Source organism: Sciurus vulgaris (assembly GCF_902686455.1).
Source record: "Sciurus vulgaris genome assembly, chromosome: 12".
Classification (NCBI taxonomy): domain Eukaryota; kingdom Metazoa; phylum Chordata; class Mammalia; order Rodentia; family Sciuridae; genus Sciurus; species Sciurus vulgaris.
In genome coordinates, this window is record NC_136473.1 from 46,143,636 (window position 1) to 46,160,585 (window position 16,950).

General features: G+C 36.8%; 1 pseudogene across 1 annotated transcript; it reads left to right on the top strand.

The window, feature by feature from the left end:
- The first annotated feature begins 5,754 nt into the window (after positions 1 to 5,754).
- LOC306641938 (serine/threonine-protein kinase Nek4-like) lies at positions 5,755 to 9,196 on the top strand (annotated as a pseudogene). The gene is made up of 2 exons: positions 5,755 to 5,882; positions 8,248 to 9,196. The product of its transcript is annotated as a serine/threonine-protein kinase Nek4-like (transcript).
- Positions 9,197 to 16,950: the final 7,754 nt, after the last annotated feature.

The window sequence follows — 16,950 nt, forward strand, 5'->3', positions numbered from 1 at the left end:
ATATTTTTCTGTATTAAAGATCATATATATATATATATATATATATATATATTTTTTTTTTTTTTTTTTTTTTTTTTTTTTGGTGGTGCTGGGGATTGAACCCATGGCCTTGTGCTTGCAAGGCAAGCATTCTACCAACTGAGCTGTCTCCCCGGCCCTGATTATATCATTTATAATTATTTTAAAATAAGAAAACCCTTCAATAGTACAACTATGCCTCTTCTCAAAGTACACATTCTCTCTGTATGACAGCCTAGACCAAAACAATCTTATTTCCCAGCTAGATTAAAACAACCTCATCTCCCAGCTAAACTGAGGGCACCATGATCTGCCAGCCTTCAACCTTTAGAACAAACACGTCACTAGATTTTCTGAGAAACCACCCCCACCATGAACTCCAGTGTTTAACAGTGAAAAGTCTTTACTATTATTAAAGGGCAAAGAAATCAACTTATAGTTAATATTTAGTCTATTCTAATTCATATAATGGCAGACTACAATCTTATTCTGATTCTCAAAGAATTAGACTAAACATAGGTAAAGCACAAATTATATTTATGACTAACTTAAATGTTTTTATTATGTAAAGTATCTCTAGAATCAACTATTAAAACTAGGAAAGCAACAAAGGCTAAACACCGAATCCAAGCTCAGAAGAATGCCTCTTTATCCATTTATTATTATACTAAAGCAATCACAGGCTCCTTTAAACTCAAGCACAGCCACAATTGTTTATTTCATATATTTTATCTATGTACTACTACTAAATTTTTAATGTGCACTATTTGTGTCCCAATATAGTAAATTTTTTTTCTGATAAGTTTCTAATGATATATTGATTATTAATATTAAAAAGCAACTACACATGGAGACATGCCACGCCTATGGCCCCCAAGAGGGAGGACAATCAACAGAACCGAGTCAAGTGTTGAGTCATCTATTCCAACAGAACTGTGTCAAGTGTCAGATCCTCTACTCCAACAGAGTTGTGTCAAATGTCGGAGGGGCAGAAAATAGATGGGACACTTGTGTTCTTGATAACAGCCATTCTAATTGGAGTTAGATGAAATCTTAGGGTAGTTTTAATTTGCATTTCTCTAATTACTAGGGATGATGAGCACTTTTTCATGCATTTGGTGATCACCTGTATATCTTCTTCTGTGAAGTGTCTGCCCATTTCCTTAGCCCATTTATTGATTGGGTTCTTTGTATTTTGGGTGTAAAGTTTTTAAAGTTCTTTATAAACTTTGGAGATGAGTGCTCTGTCTGAACTGTGTATGGAAAAGATTTCTCCCACTCTGTAGGCTCTTTTCACATTAATTGTTTCCTGTGCTGGGAAAAAAACTTTTTAGTTTGAATCTATCCCAGTTATTGATTCTTGCTTTTATTTCTTGCACTATGGGGGTCTTGTTAAGGAAGTCTGGTCCTAAGCCAACATGATGGAGATTCAGGCCTATTTTTTCTTCTATTTGGTGAAGGGTCTCACTTCTAGTTTCTACATCCTTGATCCATTTTGAGTTGAGTTTTGTACAGGGTGAAAGATAGGGCTTTAATTTCATTTTACTGCATATGAACTTCCAGTTTTCCCAGCACCATTTGTTGAAGAGGCTATCTTTTCTCCATTGTAGATTTTTGGTACCCTTGTCTAGTATGTGATTACTGTACTTATTTGGGTATGTCTCTGTGTCTTCTATTCTGTACCATTGATCTACCTGTCTATTTTGGTGCCAGTACCATGCCGTTTTTGTATCTATTGCCCTATAGTAGAGTTTAAGGTCTGGTATAGTGATACCTCCTGCATCTCTCTTCCTGCCCAGGATTGCTTTGGCTATTCTGGGTCTTTTGTTCTTCCAGATGAATTTCATGATTGCCTTTTCTGTTTCTATGAGAAATGTCATAGGGATTTTAATTGGAATTGTGTTAAATCTGTATAGTGCCTTTGGAAGTATAGCCATTTTGATATTAATTATTCCCTATTAATTATTCCCTGATCTAATCCAGGGGACATTTGGCAACTTCTGGAGACATTTTTGATTGTCACAAGTAGGGGAATGCTACTGGCACATAGTAGGTAGTGATGTTGCTAAATATCCTACCGTGCACAAGAAGGCCTCCCACAAGAAAGAATCATCTCTCCTAACATGTCAATGGTGTGGGGTGGGGAAAACCCTGACATAAAGCCATCTGAGAGCTGCCTGCCCCATCTCTAACTACCAGAGTTCAAGAGGGGATTCTATTCTCTCTCTCTCTCTCTCTCTCTCTCTCTCTCTCTCTCTCTCTCTAACAAATTTTTTCCAACAAAATAGAAACTACCAAAGACATTGACAAATTTCTAGAGACATATGCTCCTCCCAAACTGAACCAGGAGGACATACACAATTTAAACAGATCAATATCAAGCAATGAAATAGAAGAAGCCATCAAAAGCCTACCATCCAAGAAAATCCCAGGACCAGATGGATTCTCAGCCAAGTTCTACAAGACCTTCAAAGAAGAACTCATTCCAATACTTCTCAAAGTATTCCAGGAAATAGAAAAGGAAGGTACCTTACTGAACTCATTCTATGAAGCTAATATCACCTCATACCCAAACCAGGCAAAGACACATCAAGGAAAGAAAATTTTAGACCAGTATCCTTGATAAATATAGATGCAAAGATCCTTAACAAAATACTGGCAAACCGTATCCAAAAACATATTAAGAAAATCATGCACTACGATCAAGTGGGGTTCATCCCAGGAATGCAAAGTTGGTTCAACATCCATAAATCAATAAATGTAATCCATCATGTCAATAGACTTAAGGATAAGAATCATATGGTTATTTCAATTGATGCAGGAAAAAGCATTTGACAAAATACAACACCCCTTCATGCTCAAAACACTAGAAAAAAGACAAATAGTAGGAACATACCTGAACATTGTAAAGGTTATCTATACTAAGTCCACAGCCAACATCATTCTTAATGGAGAAAAACTGAAAGCATTCCCTTTAAAAATGGGAACAAGTCAGGGATGCCCTCTTTCACCACTTCTATTTGACATTGTACTTGAAATACTAGCCAGAGCAATTAGGCAGACTAAAGAAATTAAAGGGATATGAATAGGAAAAGAGAAACTTAAGCTGTCACTATTTGCAGATGACATGATTCTATATTTAGAGGATCCAAAAAACTCCTCCAGAAAACTTCTAGACCTCATCAATGAATTCAGCAAAATAGCAGGTTATAAAATCAACATGCATAAATCCAAACCATTTTTATACATAAGCAATGAAACAGCTGACAGGGAAATGAGGAAAACAACTCCATTCACAATAGCCTCAAAAAAAAAAAAAAAAAAAAAAAAAAAACTTGGGAATCAATCTAACCAAAGACGTGAAAGATCTCTACAATGAAAACTACAAAACATTGAAGAAAGAAATTGAGGAAGACCTTAGAAGATGGAAAGATCTCCCATGTTCTTGAAAAGGAATAATTAATATTGTCAAAATGGCCATACTACCAAAAGTGCTATACAGATTCAATGCAATTCCAATTAAAATCCCAATGACGTACCTTACAGAAATAGAGCAGGCAATCATGAAATTCATCTGGAAGAATAAGAAACCCAGAATAGCTAAAACAATCCTTAGCAGGAAGAGCGAAGCAGGGGGTATCGCAATACCAGATCTTCAACTATAACAAAGCAATAGTAACAAAAACAGCATGGTATTGGCACCAAAATAGACAGATCAATGGTACAGAATAGAGGACACGGACAAAATCCCAAATAAATACAATTTTCTCATACTAGACAAAGGGGCCAAAAATATGCAATGGAGAAAAGATATCCTCTTCACACATGGTGCTGGGAAAACTGGAAATCCATATGTAACAGAATGAAACTAAAGCCCTATCTCTCACCCTGCACAAAAATCAACTCACAATGGATCAAGGACCCTGAAATCAGACCAGAGACCCTTCATCTTATAGAAGAAAAAGTGGGTCCAAATCTTCAACTTAGGATCAGACTTTCTTAACAGGATTCCCATAGCACAAGAAATAAAAGCAAGAATCAATAACTGGGATAGATTCAAACTAAATAGCTTTCTCTCAGCAAAGGAAGCTATCAGCAATGGGAAGAGAGAGCCTACAGAGTGGGAGAAAATCTTTGCCACTCATACTTCAGAATTTCCAGAATATATAAAGAACTCAAAAAACTCTACACCAAGAATACAAATAACCCAATCAACAAATGGGCTAAGGATATGAACAGACACTTCACAGAAGAAGATCTACAAGCAATCAACAAGCATATGAAAAAATGTTCACCATCTTGAGTAATAAGAGAAATGCAAACCAAAACTACACTAAGATTCCATCTCACCCCAATTAGAATGGCGATTATCAAGAATACAAGCAACAATAGGTGTTGGAGAGGATGTGGGGGAAAAAGGTACACTCATACATTGCTGGTGGGGTTGCAAATTAGTGCAGCCACTCTGGAAAGCAGTATGGAGATTCCTCAGAAAGCTTGGAATGGAACCACCATTTGACCCAGCTATCCCACTCCTTGGCCTATACCCAAAGGACTTAAAATCAGCATACTACAGAGATACAGCCACATCAATGTTCATAGCTGCTCAATTCACAATAGGCAGATTGTGGAACCAACCTAGATGCCCTTCAATTGATGAATGGATAAAGAAACTGTGGTATATATACAATGGAGTATTACTCAACCACAAAGAATGATAAAATTATGGCATTTGCAGGCAAATGGATGAAATTGGAGAATATCATGCTAAGTGAGATAAGCCAATCTCAAAAAACCAAAGAAAAAATGATCTCACTGATAAGCGGATGATGACACATAAAGGGGTAGGAGGGGGCAAGAATGGAGGAAGGAGGGACTGTATAGTGGGAAAAGAGGGGTGGGAGGGGTGGGGGTTAAAGAAAAAAATACCAGAATGATTCAAAAATCATTACCCTATGTAAATGTATGATTACACAAATGGTATGCTGTTACTCCATGTACAAACGGAAACAACATGTATCCCATTTGTTTAGAATAAAAATCAATTTTAAAAAAAGTTTTAAAATAACTGGGTGTGGTGACATATGCCTATAATCCTAGTGACTCAGGAGACTGAGACAAAAGGACTTCGAGTTCAAGATCAGCTTCAGAAATTTAGCAAAATATTGTGTCAAAATAAAATAAAAAGGACTAGGGATGTAGCTCAGTGGTAAAGAACCGCAGGTTCAATCCTCACTACTGCAAAGAAACATAAACAAAACAAATGTATTAATATAAATTTAAAACAGTGCTGAGAGTGGAGCGGGACATCAGCAAATCACATATTAACTTCCATTTTCAGAAGACAGAAAATAAATGAGATTCTATTGACAGAGAACCAGAGCAGGAGAACCCTTGCCTAGGACCCACTCAGGAGGGGCTGGGGATGGAACTCAATGCTAATAGAGCACTTGTCTAGCATGTGTGAGGCTCTAGGTTCATCCTGGCATTGCCAAAACAATGAGACAAACAAAACCTACCCAGGAGAAGCCTGGGGGAGGTGAGGGAGTCCAAATAGAAGGCACTCGACCTGAAGAGAGGAGTGGGAAGTGGGAGAGAAAATGAGATAATTAATTAAAGGATGATCTCATAACCACTCCATGGCCATCCCTGTGTATGGTCACAGTATTTGTTCCCTGGACAAAAAAAGCAAGGATCACGAATACAGTTCATAAAGTGGCCAAGCAGATGGCACAGATGAGGGAAGTGGATGAAGGCTTGGAGGTAAACAGAGACCACCTGTCTGATTGTCAGGGTGGCTGCACCCAGCCCAATCATCTGAATCACTTGAGTTTCCAGAAAAAGCTAGAAACCTGGATTTTTAGGTGAAAGTTGTTGATAATTTCTTGAATTTACATGTAAATCTCTGCCCTTAAAAGCCACATGGGGCCATGGGCCACCCGGTGGTGGTCTTTTTTAAACAAAATTGAATAAGTTGTCCTGGAAGTCTATGTCTTTTGGTTGATGAGTGGAGGCCATTCACGTTCAGGGTTATTATTGAGATACGATTTGTATTCCCAGTCATTTGGGCTTACTTTTGGTTTTAAACTTGGCTTGGTTTCTCCTTTGAATGGGTTTTTCTCTAAGGTAGGTCCTCCCTTTGCTGACCTACATTGTTGTTTTTCATTTCCTTCTCATGGAATACTTTGTTGAGAATATTCAGTAGCACAGGCTTTCTATTTGTAAATTCTTTTAACTTTTGTTTATCATAGAAGGATTTTATTTCATCTTCAAATCTGAAGGTTAGTTTTGCTGGGTATAGGATTCTTGGTTGCCAACTAAGTTCTTTCAGAACTTGAAATATGTTCTTCCAGGCCCTTAGAACTTTTAGAGTTTGGGCTGAGAAATCTGCTGATATCCATATTGGTTTCCCCCTATATATAATCTGATGCTTTTCTCTCGCAGCCTTCAAAATCCTATCTTTATTTTGTATGTTAGTTATTTTCATTATAATGTGACTTGGTGTGGATCTGTTGTTATTTTGTGCATTTGGTATTCTCTTGTATTTGATTTTTCATTTCATTCTGCAGGCTTGGGAAATTTTCTGATATTATTTCATTGAATAGGTTGTTCATTCCTTTGATTTGTATCTCTGTGCCTTCCTCAATCCTGATAATTCTTAAATTTGGTCTTTTCATGATGTCCCATAGTTCTTGGAGCTTCTGTTCATGATTTCTTACCATCTTCTCTGTTTGAGCAACTTTATTTTCAGGACTAAATATTTTGTCTTCATTGTCTGAGGTTCTGTCTTCCAAGTGGTCTAATCTGTTGGTGATGCTTTCCATTGAGTTTTTTATTTGGTTTATTGTTTCCTTCATTTTAAGGATATCAGTTTTTTTGGTTTTTTTTTTTTTTTTTTTTTTTTTTTTTTTTTTTTTTGAGAATCTCTATCTCTTTGTTGAAATGATCTTTTGCTTCCTGCAGTTTCTCTTTCAACTGCTTATTGGTATGATCATTCATTGCGTACATTTGTTGTCTTATCTCATTCTTTGCTTAACAAATTATCTTAATGATGTATAACCTGAAGTCCTTTTCTGACATTTCTTCTACCATACTGTCATTGGATTCTATTAATATAGAATCTGGATTTGTTTGGATCATTTTCTTTCCTTGTTTTTTCACGTTGTTCATGTATCTTCCCCTCTAGCAGTGCAGATCTGGTGTATTGCAGTTTCCCCTCTATAGGTTTATAGTGACCCTATAGGTTTCCAAACCTTTTCTTTAAGGGGGAGATCAATATTACCAGTGCCCAGTTCAGACAGTGTGTAACCCTAGACCAAATAGTGCCTATGAGAACATTAACAATATTGTCATAATAAACAGAATAATTTCAATTATCTTCACTATAACAAATAGATTTGCAATAAGGTCTGCTGTTTCTAATGGAGGACAAAGAGGATGGGGAGGGGTGTAGGATGTAGCTGTTAATGGGATAAGAAAAGAATATATAGAAGTTGTAGATAATAGAAAGAGTGAGAGTGTAATCAAAAGAAGTTGGTTGTTAGCATGCAAAAAGGGAGAAAGAGGGAACAGGTAAACAAAAGGAAAAGAAAGCAAGAAAAATAAAGAAATAAAAACTTAAAATTTTTCAATAAGGAGAAAAAAGAAAATCTACACTATAACAGTCATATACACTATAACAGTCTTCAGTAGCCTGATGTATGAGAGATACCTGACAATGAGCTTCAAGCCTCCAGCAGGCATCTCAGGATGAGATGCCCCACCTAAAGATGGGAGATACAGCTTCCAGGATTATCCACGATGGCCACTCTGGCTTCCAAATGTGTTGGCAAATGGGGAGCTGCAGCTTAGGGTGTGGGCGTGGTCAGCTGGAGGTCCTGGAGGCAAGGTGCAGTTGTTTGGCAGGGGTCCTGGAGGTGGGGTGCAATCAGTCGGTCTGGGGGTCCTAGTGGTAGGGTGCAGTCAGTCGGTCTGGGGGTCCTGGTGGTAGGGTGCAGTCAGTCGGTCTGGGGGTCCTGGTGGTAGGGTGCAGTCAGTCGGTCTGGGGTGATGGGGAGCAGTCAGTTGATGTGAGAGCCCTGGGGGCAGGGAGTGATTGGTCGGGCTGAGGGATCCTGGAGACAGGGCTCAGTCAGTCCAGCCAGGGGTTGTTCAGGGCCTGGCTGTTGTTTCAAAAGGCGACAGCTACGTGTAACCAAACCTGCAGGTACTATGACAGTGAACTTCCAGGCAACAGCAGGCAGCTGGCACTCCACTGGTGGTCTGCGGTCAGTTTCCCAGCAAGTATCTCTTTGCATTCCAACAGTCATTTCCTTAACTTTTGCCTTCACATCCCACTGTGGGAAAAGAGACTGTCCTATCAACACAACAAACTGTTGAAAACCAAAGAAGATTGTTCATTGGGTCTAGGAGCAGTTCAAGGCACAGTAAGACATCATTATTAAAGGTTTGTGGGAATTCCCAAAATACACACATGGAAAAATAAATAAATAAAAGGACTGACCATTATCAGCCAGAGAGGAGGAGATTAAAGCAGTCCCAGGGAGAGATGCTCCCATCAGGCTTTACAGTGCAAAAGTCTCTGAGTACAGTGGGGCCAGGAAAACTGCAGCAGGAAAGCCAGCCCATCCCTGCCAGATGGTTCTCTTCTGACTGCAGTATCGCTCAGGAAAGGAAACTGATTCATTGCTTGTCTGAGGATGAGTTAAGTTCTTCTACAAGTTCAACTGATAAGTCGGACAGGAATTCCAGGGAAGGGAAAAGTCATACAAATGAAATGAGCGACTTGGTACAATTGATGACTGAGACCCTTAAACTGGATTCTAAAGACAACTGTGAAGATCTTCCATTACCAAATCCAGCATCAGAATTCAAACTTCATCGAAAATATCAGGACACACTGGTACTTCCTGGAAAAGGTGCAGAAAAGACAGAGGAACTCTAATTTAAAGAACTGCCTTCAGCTCTCATGTCAGGTTCTGAAAAGATCAGAATAGTCAAAGTCTTAAGAGTGGATGTCATCAGGGGCTTGGAAATTCAGATTTTAGAGCAGGTATATGATCTTTTAGAAGAGGAGGATGAATTGGAGAGGCACATTTTCAGGAGCATATGGGTGAAAGTAACTTACAGTGTGAAAGCTTATCAGTTGAAATTGTTTGAAGAAAATGTGAGATTTTGAGAATTTGTTCTAATCTGTCAGACCTAAAGACCTATTTTCAAAGTTTTGGGCTTTGAAAACAAATTATAATAGTTATTATAAAGCCATTCATCACCCTTTTATATCTCTGAAAAAAATGGACAGAACAGAGTAATTATGAGGTATGTTCACAAAAGAAAGAAATCTTTGAATTTCATATTCTTTTTATGAGGAAAAATGTTACTTTTTTGGATACTGTTTACTGAACCTAAAAACACTTAAACTTTATATCTATAACTTAAGTTTAAAGTTGTTAATTAGCTTGAAAACAGGACCCTAAAACATTGGATTGGAAGTTTTCTATTGTACTACAGTGATAAAAACAAGAAACAAATGACATATATCCAGGGATGATATCTGCTTTTGTTAATAACCTCAGGGAGTAGTTGACATTATTTAAAAAGAAACAAGTCAATTCATTATTCTGGGAATAGATTCAAAGAATATGAACTTCTATGTAGTATTTGAGAAGCTACATCTCATTTTTACACCCTGATGAATGTTTAATGTTTTCATTTAATATGAACCTCATTTAGGGTGTATAAGAATTGAATCTAAAGTTTATTGGCTTTGTAAATCATTATGTTTTAACATGCTAATTTTGTTAGATTTATTTTTCCATCAGTGAAAACATCTCTTAATTACTTTTCTAATTAAACAATTTGTAAATGAAGTTAAAGTTTTTTTGTTATATTGGATATACATAAGGAGGTGTGTATGTATATATATATATGTGTGTGTGTGTGTGTGTGTGTGTGTATATATATATATATATGTTTGTTTTCTCTGTAAGTTTGTCTTTCCATATTTTAAATGTAGGGTTTTATAACATACTTTATTACTTGTTTAATAAGTAAATTGTTTTAATAAAATATATTTTGATTAAAAAATTTTAATCCTCTATGTATCGAAGTAACAAGGATTTCTTAAAACATTAATCTGCTGTTATCTATCAAGATAATTTCTTGTGTCTGTTAAGTTTTATTAAACTAGTCTTAAAGGAATTAGAGTTTGTACAACTCTGGTTAAACAACAAATGAATTTTAGAGTATTACACTACACTACAAATTCTAAATTTTTCTTTAAAAACTAAACTTAGTTAATATAAGAACATCAGTGTAATTGTAGTGCTGTTACTGTCTTCTTTGTATACTCGAGTTCATGTCCTTCAAGTATACAAGTCTTTAAATATAAGGTTTAGAAGAGCATTTTATTAGGCCTGTTCTCTGAACTAAAGTTTTCTGTAGCAATACTCTTTCAGACTTATATAGAAATAACAAATTTAGTTGGGAATTTATTTATGTTACTTAATATTTTGTAATTGGATAAAATATTCATTTATCAATAAATTATGTATAACATTTTGTGTTGCTCTTTACACTGGGATGGGAATTTAAATGTATTTTGGAAGGTACTAAGGAAAGCCTGGTTTATTTAAAGATTAACAATGTGGAACATGAAAACATTTTGCCACTTTCCCACAAAAAGGTGTTAAAATTCCTCATCTTGTTTTATTCATGTTTCAAATGTGATGTTGGATTATGTTAACTGATATTCACTTAAACTCAGGAAGTAATATATGAGGACTTCGTAAAATAATATTTAAGAAAGAGGTGAAGATTGGCTTCAAAAATAAAACAATACCTAAGATTTGTCAAGAGGCCACCTCACCTGAGTTAAGACTCTGCCTCTCACCTTAGTCCATATTAGGATAAATACTTCCATTCATTTAAAATTAATTTCAAAGATAGATATTTTTGTTATAAAGATTACTGTGATCTTAAAATAAATAGGAAATATAATTTATAACTAAGTAAATGTTTGGAATTATAAAATTATGTTTCTTGGTTCATAGCAATTATGCAAACTGAATATGTTATTGCTCTTGTTAATTCCATCTTTGTATTTTCCTTGTAAGCTTTTTAACTGTTGTCTATTAGTGTTTTGCAGAAGTACGACCTCTAATAGAATAACCTGAGTTAATTTGAGATAATAGGCCATCACTTTTAGGACAGACAGAATTTAAGTTTGACTTCCTCTGCTACTACTGACTCCAACTAAATGGAAGGGGTGAGTAACTACAAAATTATAGATATTAAAATTAAAACCAAGTACTTCTACTTCAAGACTGATCAAACTGGCCTGATAAATTTTTAAAACCAAAATGTGGAGACTAAATTTAAGAAAATAAAAGGTCCAAGAAAGAAAATAGCCAATATTTGGCTCTTGCCTCTGAATGAGGGGATTCTCTAAGGGCTTTGCAACTCTGGGCCACATGACCTCCCAATCAGAGGAGGACCATGGAGAATAGAAAGCCAACTAGTGTACATGCTGCTAAGTGGAGGGTCATTGGAGAGGGAAACATCCTTGATGCTTCCAAGAGAAGCCACATGTGATCAGCAAGACCTTGACCTATTCCAGTAGATGGCTAAAGAGGCTAAGAGGCTTCTTCCAATTGCCCAAGAGTGACCCCTAAGGAATTTCACTTGATTCTTAACAGTAGATAGGAACAAGGTCAATTTGACCAGCTTGGTCTTAAACACCTGTCAGGAGAGTTATAACCAAAAGTCAGCCCCACCAAAAGCAAGTAAAACTGGAGGATCTAAAGGAAATATTCTTAGATAGGAGGGTCTAATAACTGTCAAAATAGACTATCAGAGAAGCTTTTCATAGTCAATTCGAGACTTGCAAATCTTCCTTACCTCCTACATACGCAGGCTTGATCTGTGTTTGCTAGTATGATTATCTAGCCCTAAGTGACAGAAATAAAGGGATCTCTAGTAAATACAGAGGTAATGTCAATAGAAAGATGTTTACTGAAATCAGATGGTATTAAATATCTTAACTTACATCTTATGAGAACATCTGTGACAATTATAAAACCTAAATGTTGTATATATATTTATAACAACTCTGCTAATGTTTCTAAAGCCTTAACTGGCCTTCACTCACAAATAAGTGGCATGTGGATACCACCTAGACCATTGATGAATTATCATCTTCATAGTTTGCAGAGACCAGTTCATAACACTAATTTTATGCTAATTATTTACAAAAATAATGCTTTGCTGTCTTATTGTCTTCTTAGCATGATCCATGTCCTGTGCACAGCAAAACCAGTTACCTACCAACTGCCACCATGGACCTCTGGACTGTTCTGATGCTAAATACCCTTAATTCTCCCAGGACTTCAGGTTTCCTTCCCCTAAACATCACTTCTTTTCAGCAGGAAGTAGCCAGAATAGGTTGATGCCCAAATACCCTAAAAGAATTTAGGGGCCCAAAGTCCTTGAGGGGGGAATGTAAAGGGTCAGATAGATGAGGATGAGGATGGACAGACAAGGTTAAGAGAAAATTCCATAAAATAAGCCCACTCTACTAACTCCCCAGATGCTCTTTGCCGAAAAGTCAGCAGAGTTTTTCAGGTTAATCTTCAAATGTCAGGGAACAAGGACCTGTTTCTGTTCTCCAAGACTGGTATCACCTTCTTCCTCATCTCCTAGTCACTTCTCTACTTCCTCCAAATGGCTTGCCCCCACCATGCTGTTGTGATTGTTTTACCCCAGGTACAACATCAGTCCCATTTTCTTTCTCAAAGTGCCCTCCAAACATGACTCCTCTTACCAATACATTCCTGGTTTCTCTCCTATCTGAAGGGTCATTTTCCTTGGTGCTTCAGCTGGCTTCCCTGCTGTTGACACAACGAACATTGCAGTGCTTTAGGACTCAATCCTCTCTGTCTTTCCTATTTATACACTCTCTCGGAGACTCTTCCTCAGTTGTATGACTTCAAATACCATATACATCCCGCTTTGTTTTTCCAGATCAGAGTTACCCCACAAAGTCCTATCTGTTGTAGGGAAATTTTTAGTTTACTCTTTCTGAATGAAGTTTTGTTAATATTAGTCTGTGAAATTAAGACATATAATGCAAATACTGAGACAGGGGTAAAGATCAGGCAGTGAAGGTAATGAAAGATGGAAGTTGAGATGGTGATGACTGGGGATCAAAGGGAGAACAAAGGGTTGCTAACAATTAACCTCTGCATTCATGCCCCTAGTCATATATTATGGACAATTAATGAGAATGATTAATGAAAGAAAGAAGTTCTGGGGCCTGTAAGAAAGTGAGTTGCTCCCCCTCCCACAGATCTTTGGCTCCAAGATCCCTTTCTCTTTAGAGAAATCTGTCTCTTATCACTTTATTAAATAAAACTTGCTCTCTGCTTTCCTTGGCAGTTCTCTCAGTGTTTATTCTTTGATTCTCGGGAACACAGAACAAATCTCCACTAGACTGATATCAATAACAGGGAAAAGAATATATTAATTGTATTACCTGCCTAAGAAAGCACAGGAATATGGAACTCCAAGAGGGACAAGATGGTTGAACATTGCCTAGAGCTTAACAAAAGGGACAGGGGCTTTTGGAAGGAAGGAAGGAAGGGTTGTCTTGTTATGAAAATGAAGTCTTCCAGGTAACAGTCTCTGACTGGGCCAGGTGTCAGATCCTCAATCTCCACTTCTTATGTAAAAACCTTTCCTAGAGAAAAGGGGGATTTCAGAAAAGTTGGTGCCTGCACGCACTGTTTGCTAATGTTGATAGACATAAATTTCTTTTCACAGGGGATACCTTACCAGAAGCATTTCTATGTTTGCAGAGGTCTGCAGTTTCTCTTTAATAATCAGTTCAAAATATGTCAAGAAAATGTATTTGGGGTGGGATATTTTACTCTCCCACACTGCCTACTCAACACCTCTAACTGAATGTCTAAAAATCTTCTCAAAATTAACATGTTTCCAAAGGAACATTCCATTTTTTCTTGCCTTCTTGAATCAGAATGTTTCTTCCTCTTCGTGTTCTGGCTGCATTCTTGAGAAGGGAAAGATTATATCCTTATATGGTGCAAGGTGGAAGGATAAAAGGGGTGAACATTCATCATCAAATGCTTTTATAAAGGCATCTAATCTGAAAATAACATTCTGACAAGGTTAAAGGGCAGTATTTCCCAGATATCTTCTGATCACTCTGTTTTATGTCACCCATGGTTGATTTGGTAATTGGTAGGAAAGGAAATCTAGAATGATGGATGAAAAAACTGAGTATGTAACCCTTTAGAATACTTATATCTATCAACTTGGAAAGATTGAAACCAAACATGGATAAAAATACTACCAGTCCCAGGGGCATGCCTGTGATCTGTTCATGGGAAGCAAGCCATGATTTTCTGAGGGAAGAAGGCTAAAATTGACTGATGTCTTAGGAAGCATTAGATTTAATATTCTGTTTGTGTTTCCAATCTTTTAATGATGGTAAAGACAGTGAAGTTTCGAAGTGAGAAGGAAACCCTCATTTTCTGAGAAGTTTCTAAGGGGTTGTAAGTCAATGGTAGAGCATAAACTTAGCATGTGGGAGGTCTTCATTCAATACCCAGCACAAAAACAAAAGCAAAAACAAAAGCAAAATTAAAAAAAACAAAACAAAATAAAAGCCCCCAAGGAGTTGGGGGAAGTCTTGCATAATTTACAAATAACTGTACCAGTAAAATGTGTTCCTCTGTCACTGGATAGGTAAGTTGTAATTTTCTAATCAAGGGACCTAACATTCAATAGCTTTTCAAACAGGGTGAATCTTCTGTGACTTTTAGATAAGGGAATGTTTCTGTTTTATTTATGCCCTCCCACCCCAAATGGGTTTGATATGAAAAACTAATCAATGGAGAAAACTGTAGGAAATCTTGTAAGAGATCCTTGACAAAACTCTTAATGTGGTTCTATTTCGTGCTTCTCATTACCTGCTTTTTAAATTATTATATTGGTGACAGGCGTGACATGAGTTATCCATATTCTCTACTATCCTGAAAAAATATCACCAACAGTGCATTTTCTGTATCAAACAATTTGTCCTTACCATGATCAATAATCTAAAGGTGACTCTTAAAGAACATGAATTTGCATCTATCTGGGACTATCAGGTAGCTACCCTGATTTTGCTAGATGATATCCTCAAAGATAATCTATTTCTAGTGTGACTGTTCAGAAGAGTAGGTCAATTTTTGTGCATTTATGGAAGAATTCTTAAAAATATTCATGGATATTTCTCTCTGTTCATAAGGAATCTTTGTATAAGGACTTTCACAAGGGCAGCCTATATAGCATGTTTTAATCTGTTTTCTGTTGTATAACAGAATACCTGAGACTGAACAGTTTATGAAAGAAAGCTTATTTGGGCTCACAGTTTTGTTTTTTTTTTTTTCAGTTTATTATCACAATGATTTTTTATTTATGAATTTGATTTTAATTACAAATCATAAACCACATTTTAATTGGAAAAAATCACCCAAACATGATTGTATTGGAAAACATTTTTTTTTTTTTTTTGAGTCGCTGAACTATTACCTAAAAATAAGAGCTGAGGGACCCAATAGAACTAGCCCATCATCTCCATGGTAAACTATAAGAAGATTCATCCTATGACTTTGAAAACCCTTTATTGATTGTTTAGAAGCAAATTACTGAGTTTTTTCTAAGAACTCCACACAAATGAAGGAGTCCGAATAGGTTCCAGTTCTTAGCTATATTTCACAGCAAAACCAACCTTTTTGTTGTTTTGCCGTTTTCATTTCTCTTTTATAGTGCAGGGGATGGAACCCAGTACCTTGTGCCTGTTAGGCAAGCACTCTTCCACTGAGCTACACCCTCAGTTCCCAACCATGTCTTTGTATGTCCACATGTTGCAAGCATTATTTCATATGTTCAACTGGAAACATGACCTTCCCCTTCTCATTTATCTTCCTCTTGGTGAAGAATCATGCTGGTTTCTTGGATGGAATAGGGAGGAGTGGTAACATATTCTAGGAAAAAATAATAATAAAAAAGATCCTTTCCCTCTAGGGCATCTCCAAATCCAAAAAGGGAAGGCAAGAGGGAGGACCATTCACTAATTCATAAAAAACAAAGTTGCCTTAGGTGACCACAAAGAGATGCTTCAAAGGGTGTTACAAACCCTCAAAGGAATGGAGTACAGAATGAAAATAACAACCTGGACTAAAGAAGGTGCTGTATCTGATAAGAAAATGTATCTCTGGGTTTCCTGGCAGCCAGGGCAAACGCGAAAATAAAGCAAGAAGGATGTTCCCTTTTATTTTTTTATTTTTTACTTTTTTTTTTTTACTTTTATGATGGAATCCTTTATTTTTTTCTCTTCAGCCTTGTAGCCTCTCTCATCTGATTTTTTTCTTTCTTTTTTTTAAATTTATTTTTATTGTAAACAAATGGGATACATGTTGTTTCTGTTTGTACATGGAGTTACAGCATACCATTTGCATATTCATACATTTACACAGAGTAATGATGTTTGATTCATTCTGTTATTTTTTTCCTTCACCCCCACCTCTCTTTTCCCTCTATACAGTCCCTCCTTCCTCCATTCTTGCCCCCCTCCCACCCCCCATCACAGTTCTGAAGGCTGGAAAGTAAAAGATTCAGTGGCCATAGCTGGTGAGGGTCTTGTGCTGCCTTATAACATGGTGGCAGTCTTAAGAACAAGCAGTTACATACAGGGGACTTGCTCACTTTATAACAACCCACTCCCTCAGTAACTAATGCAGTCCCTTGTGTGTGATGGGCTGACAGATCTGGCTCCATGAGAATGTTATAGACCAGACTATAAGGGAAATGACTAAACAGACTCCATTTTGCTCTGAGACTCCATGTTATGTAGGAAATAATCTTCTCCCA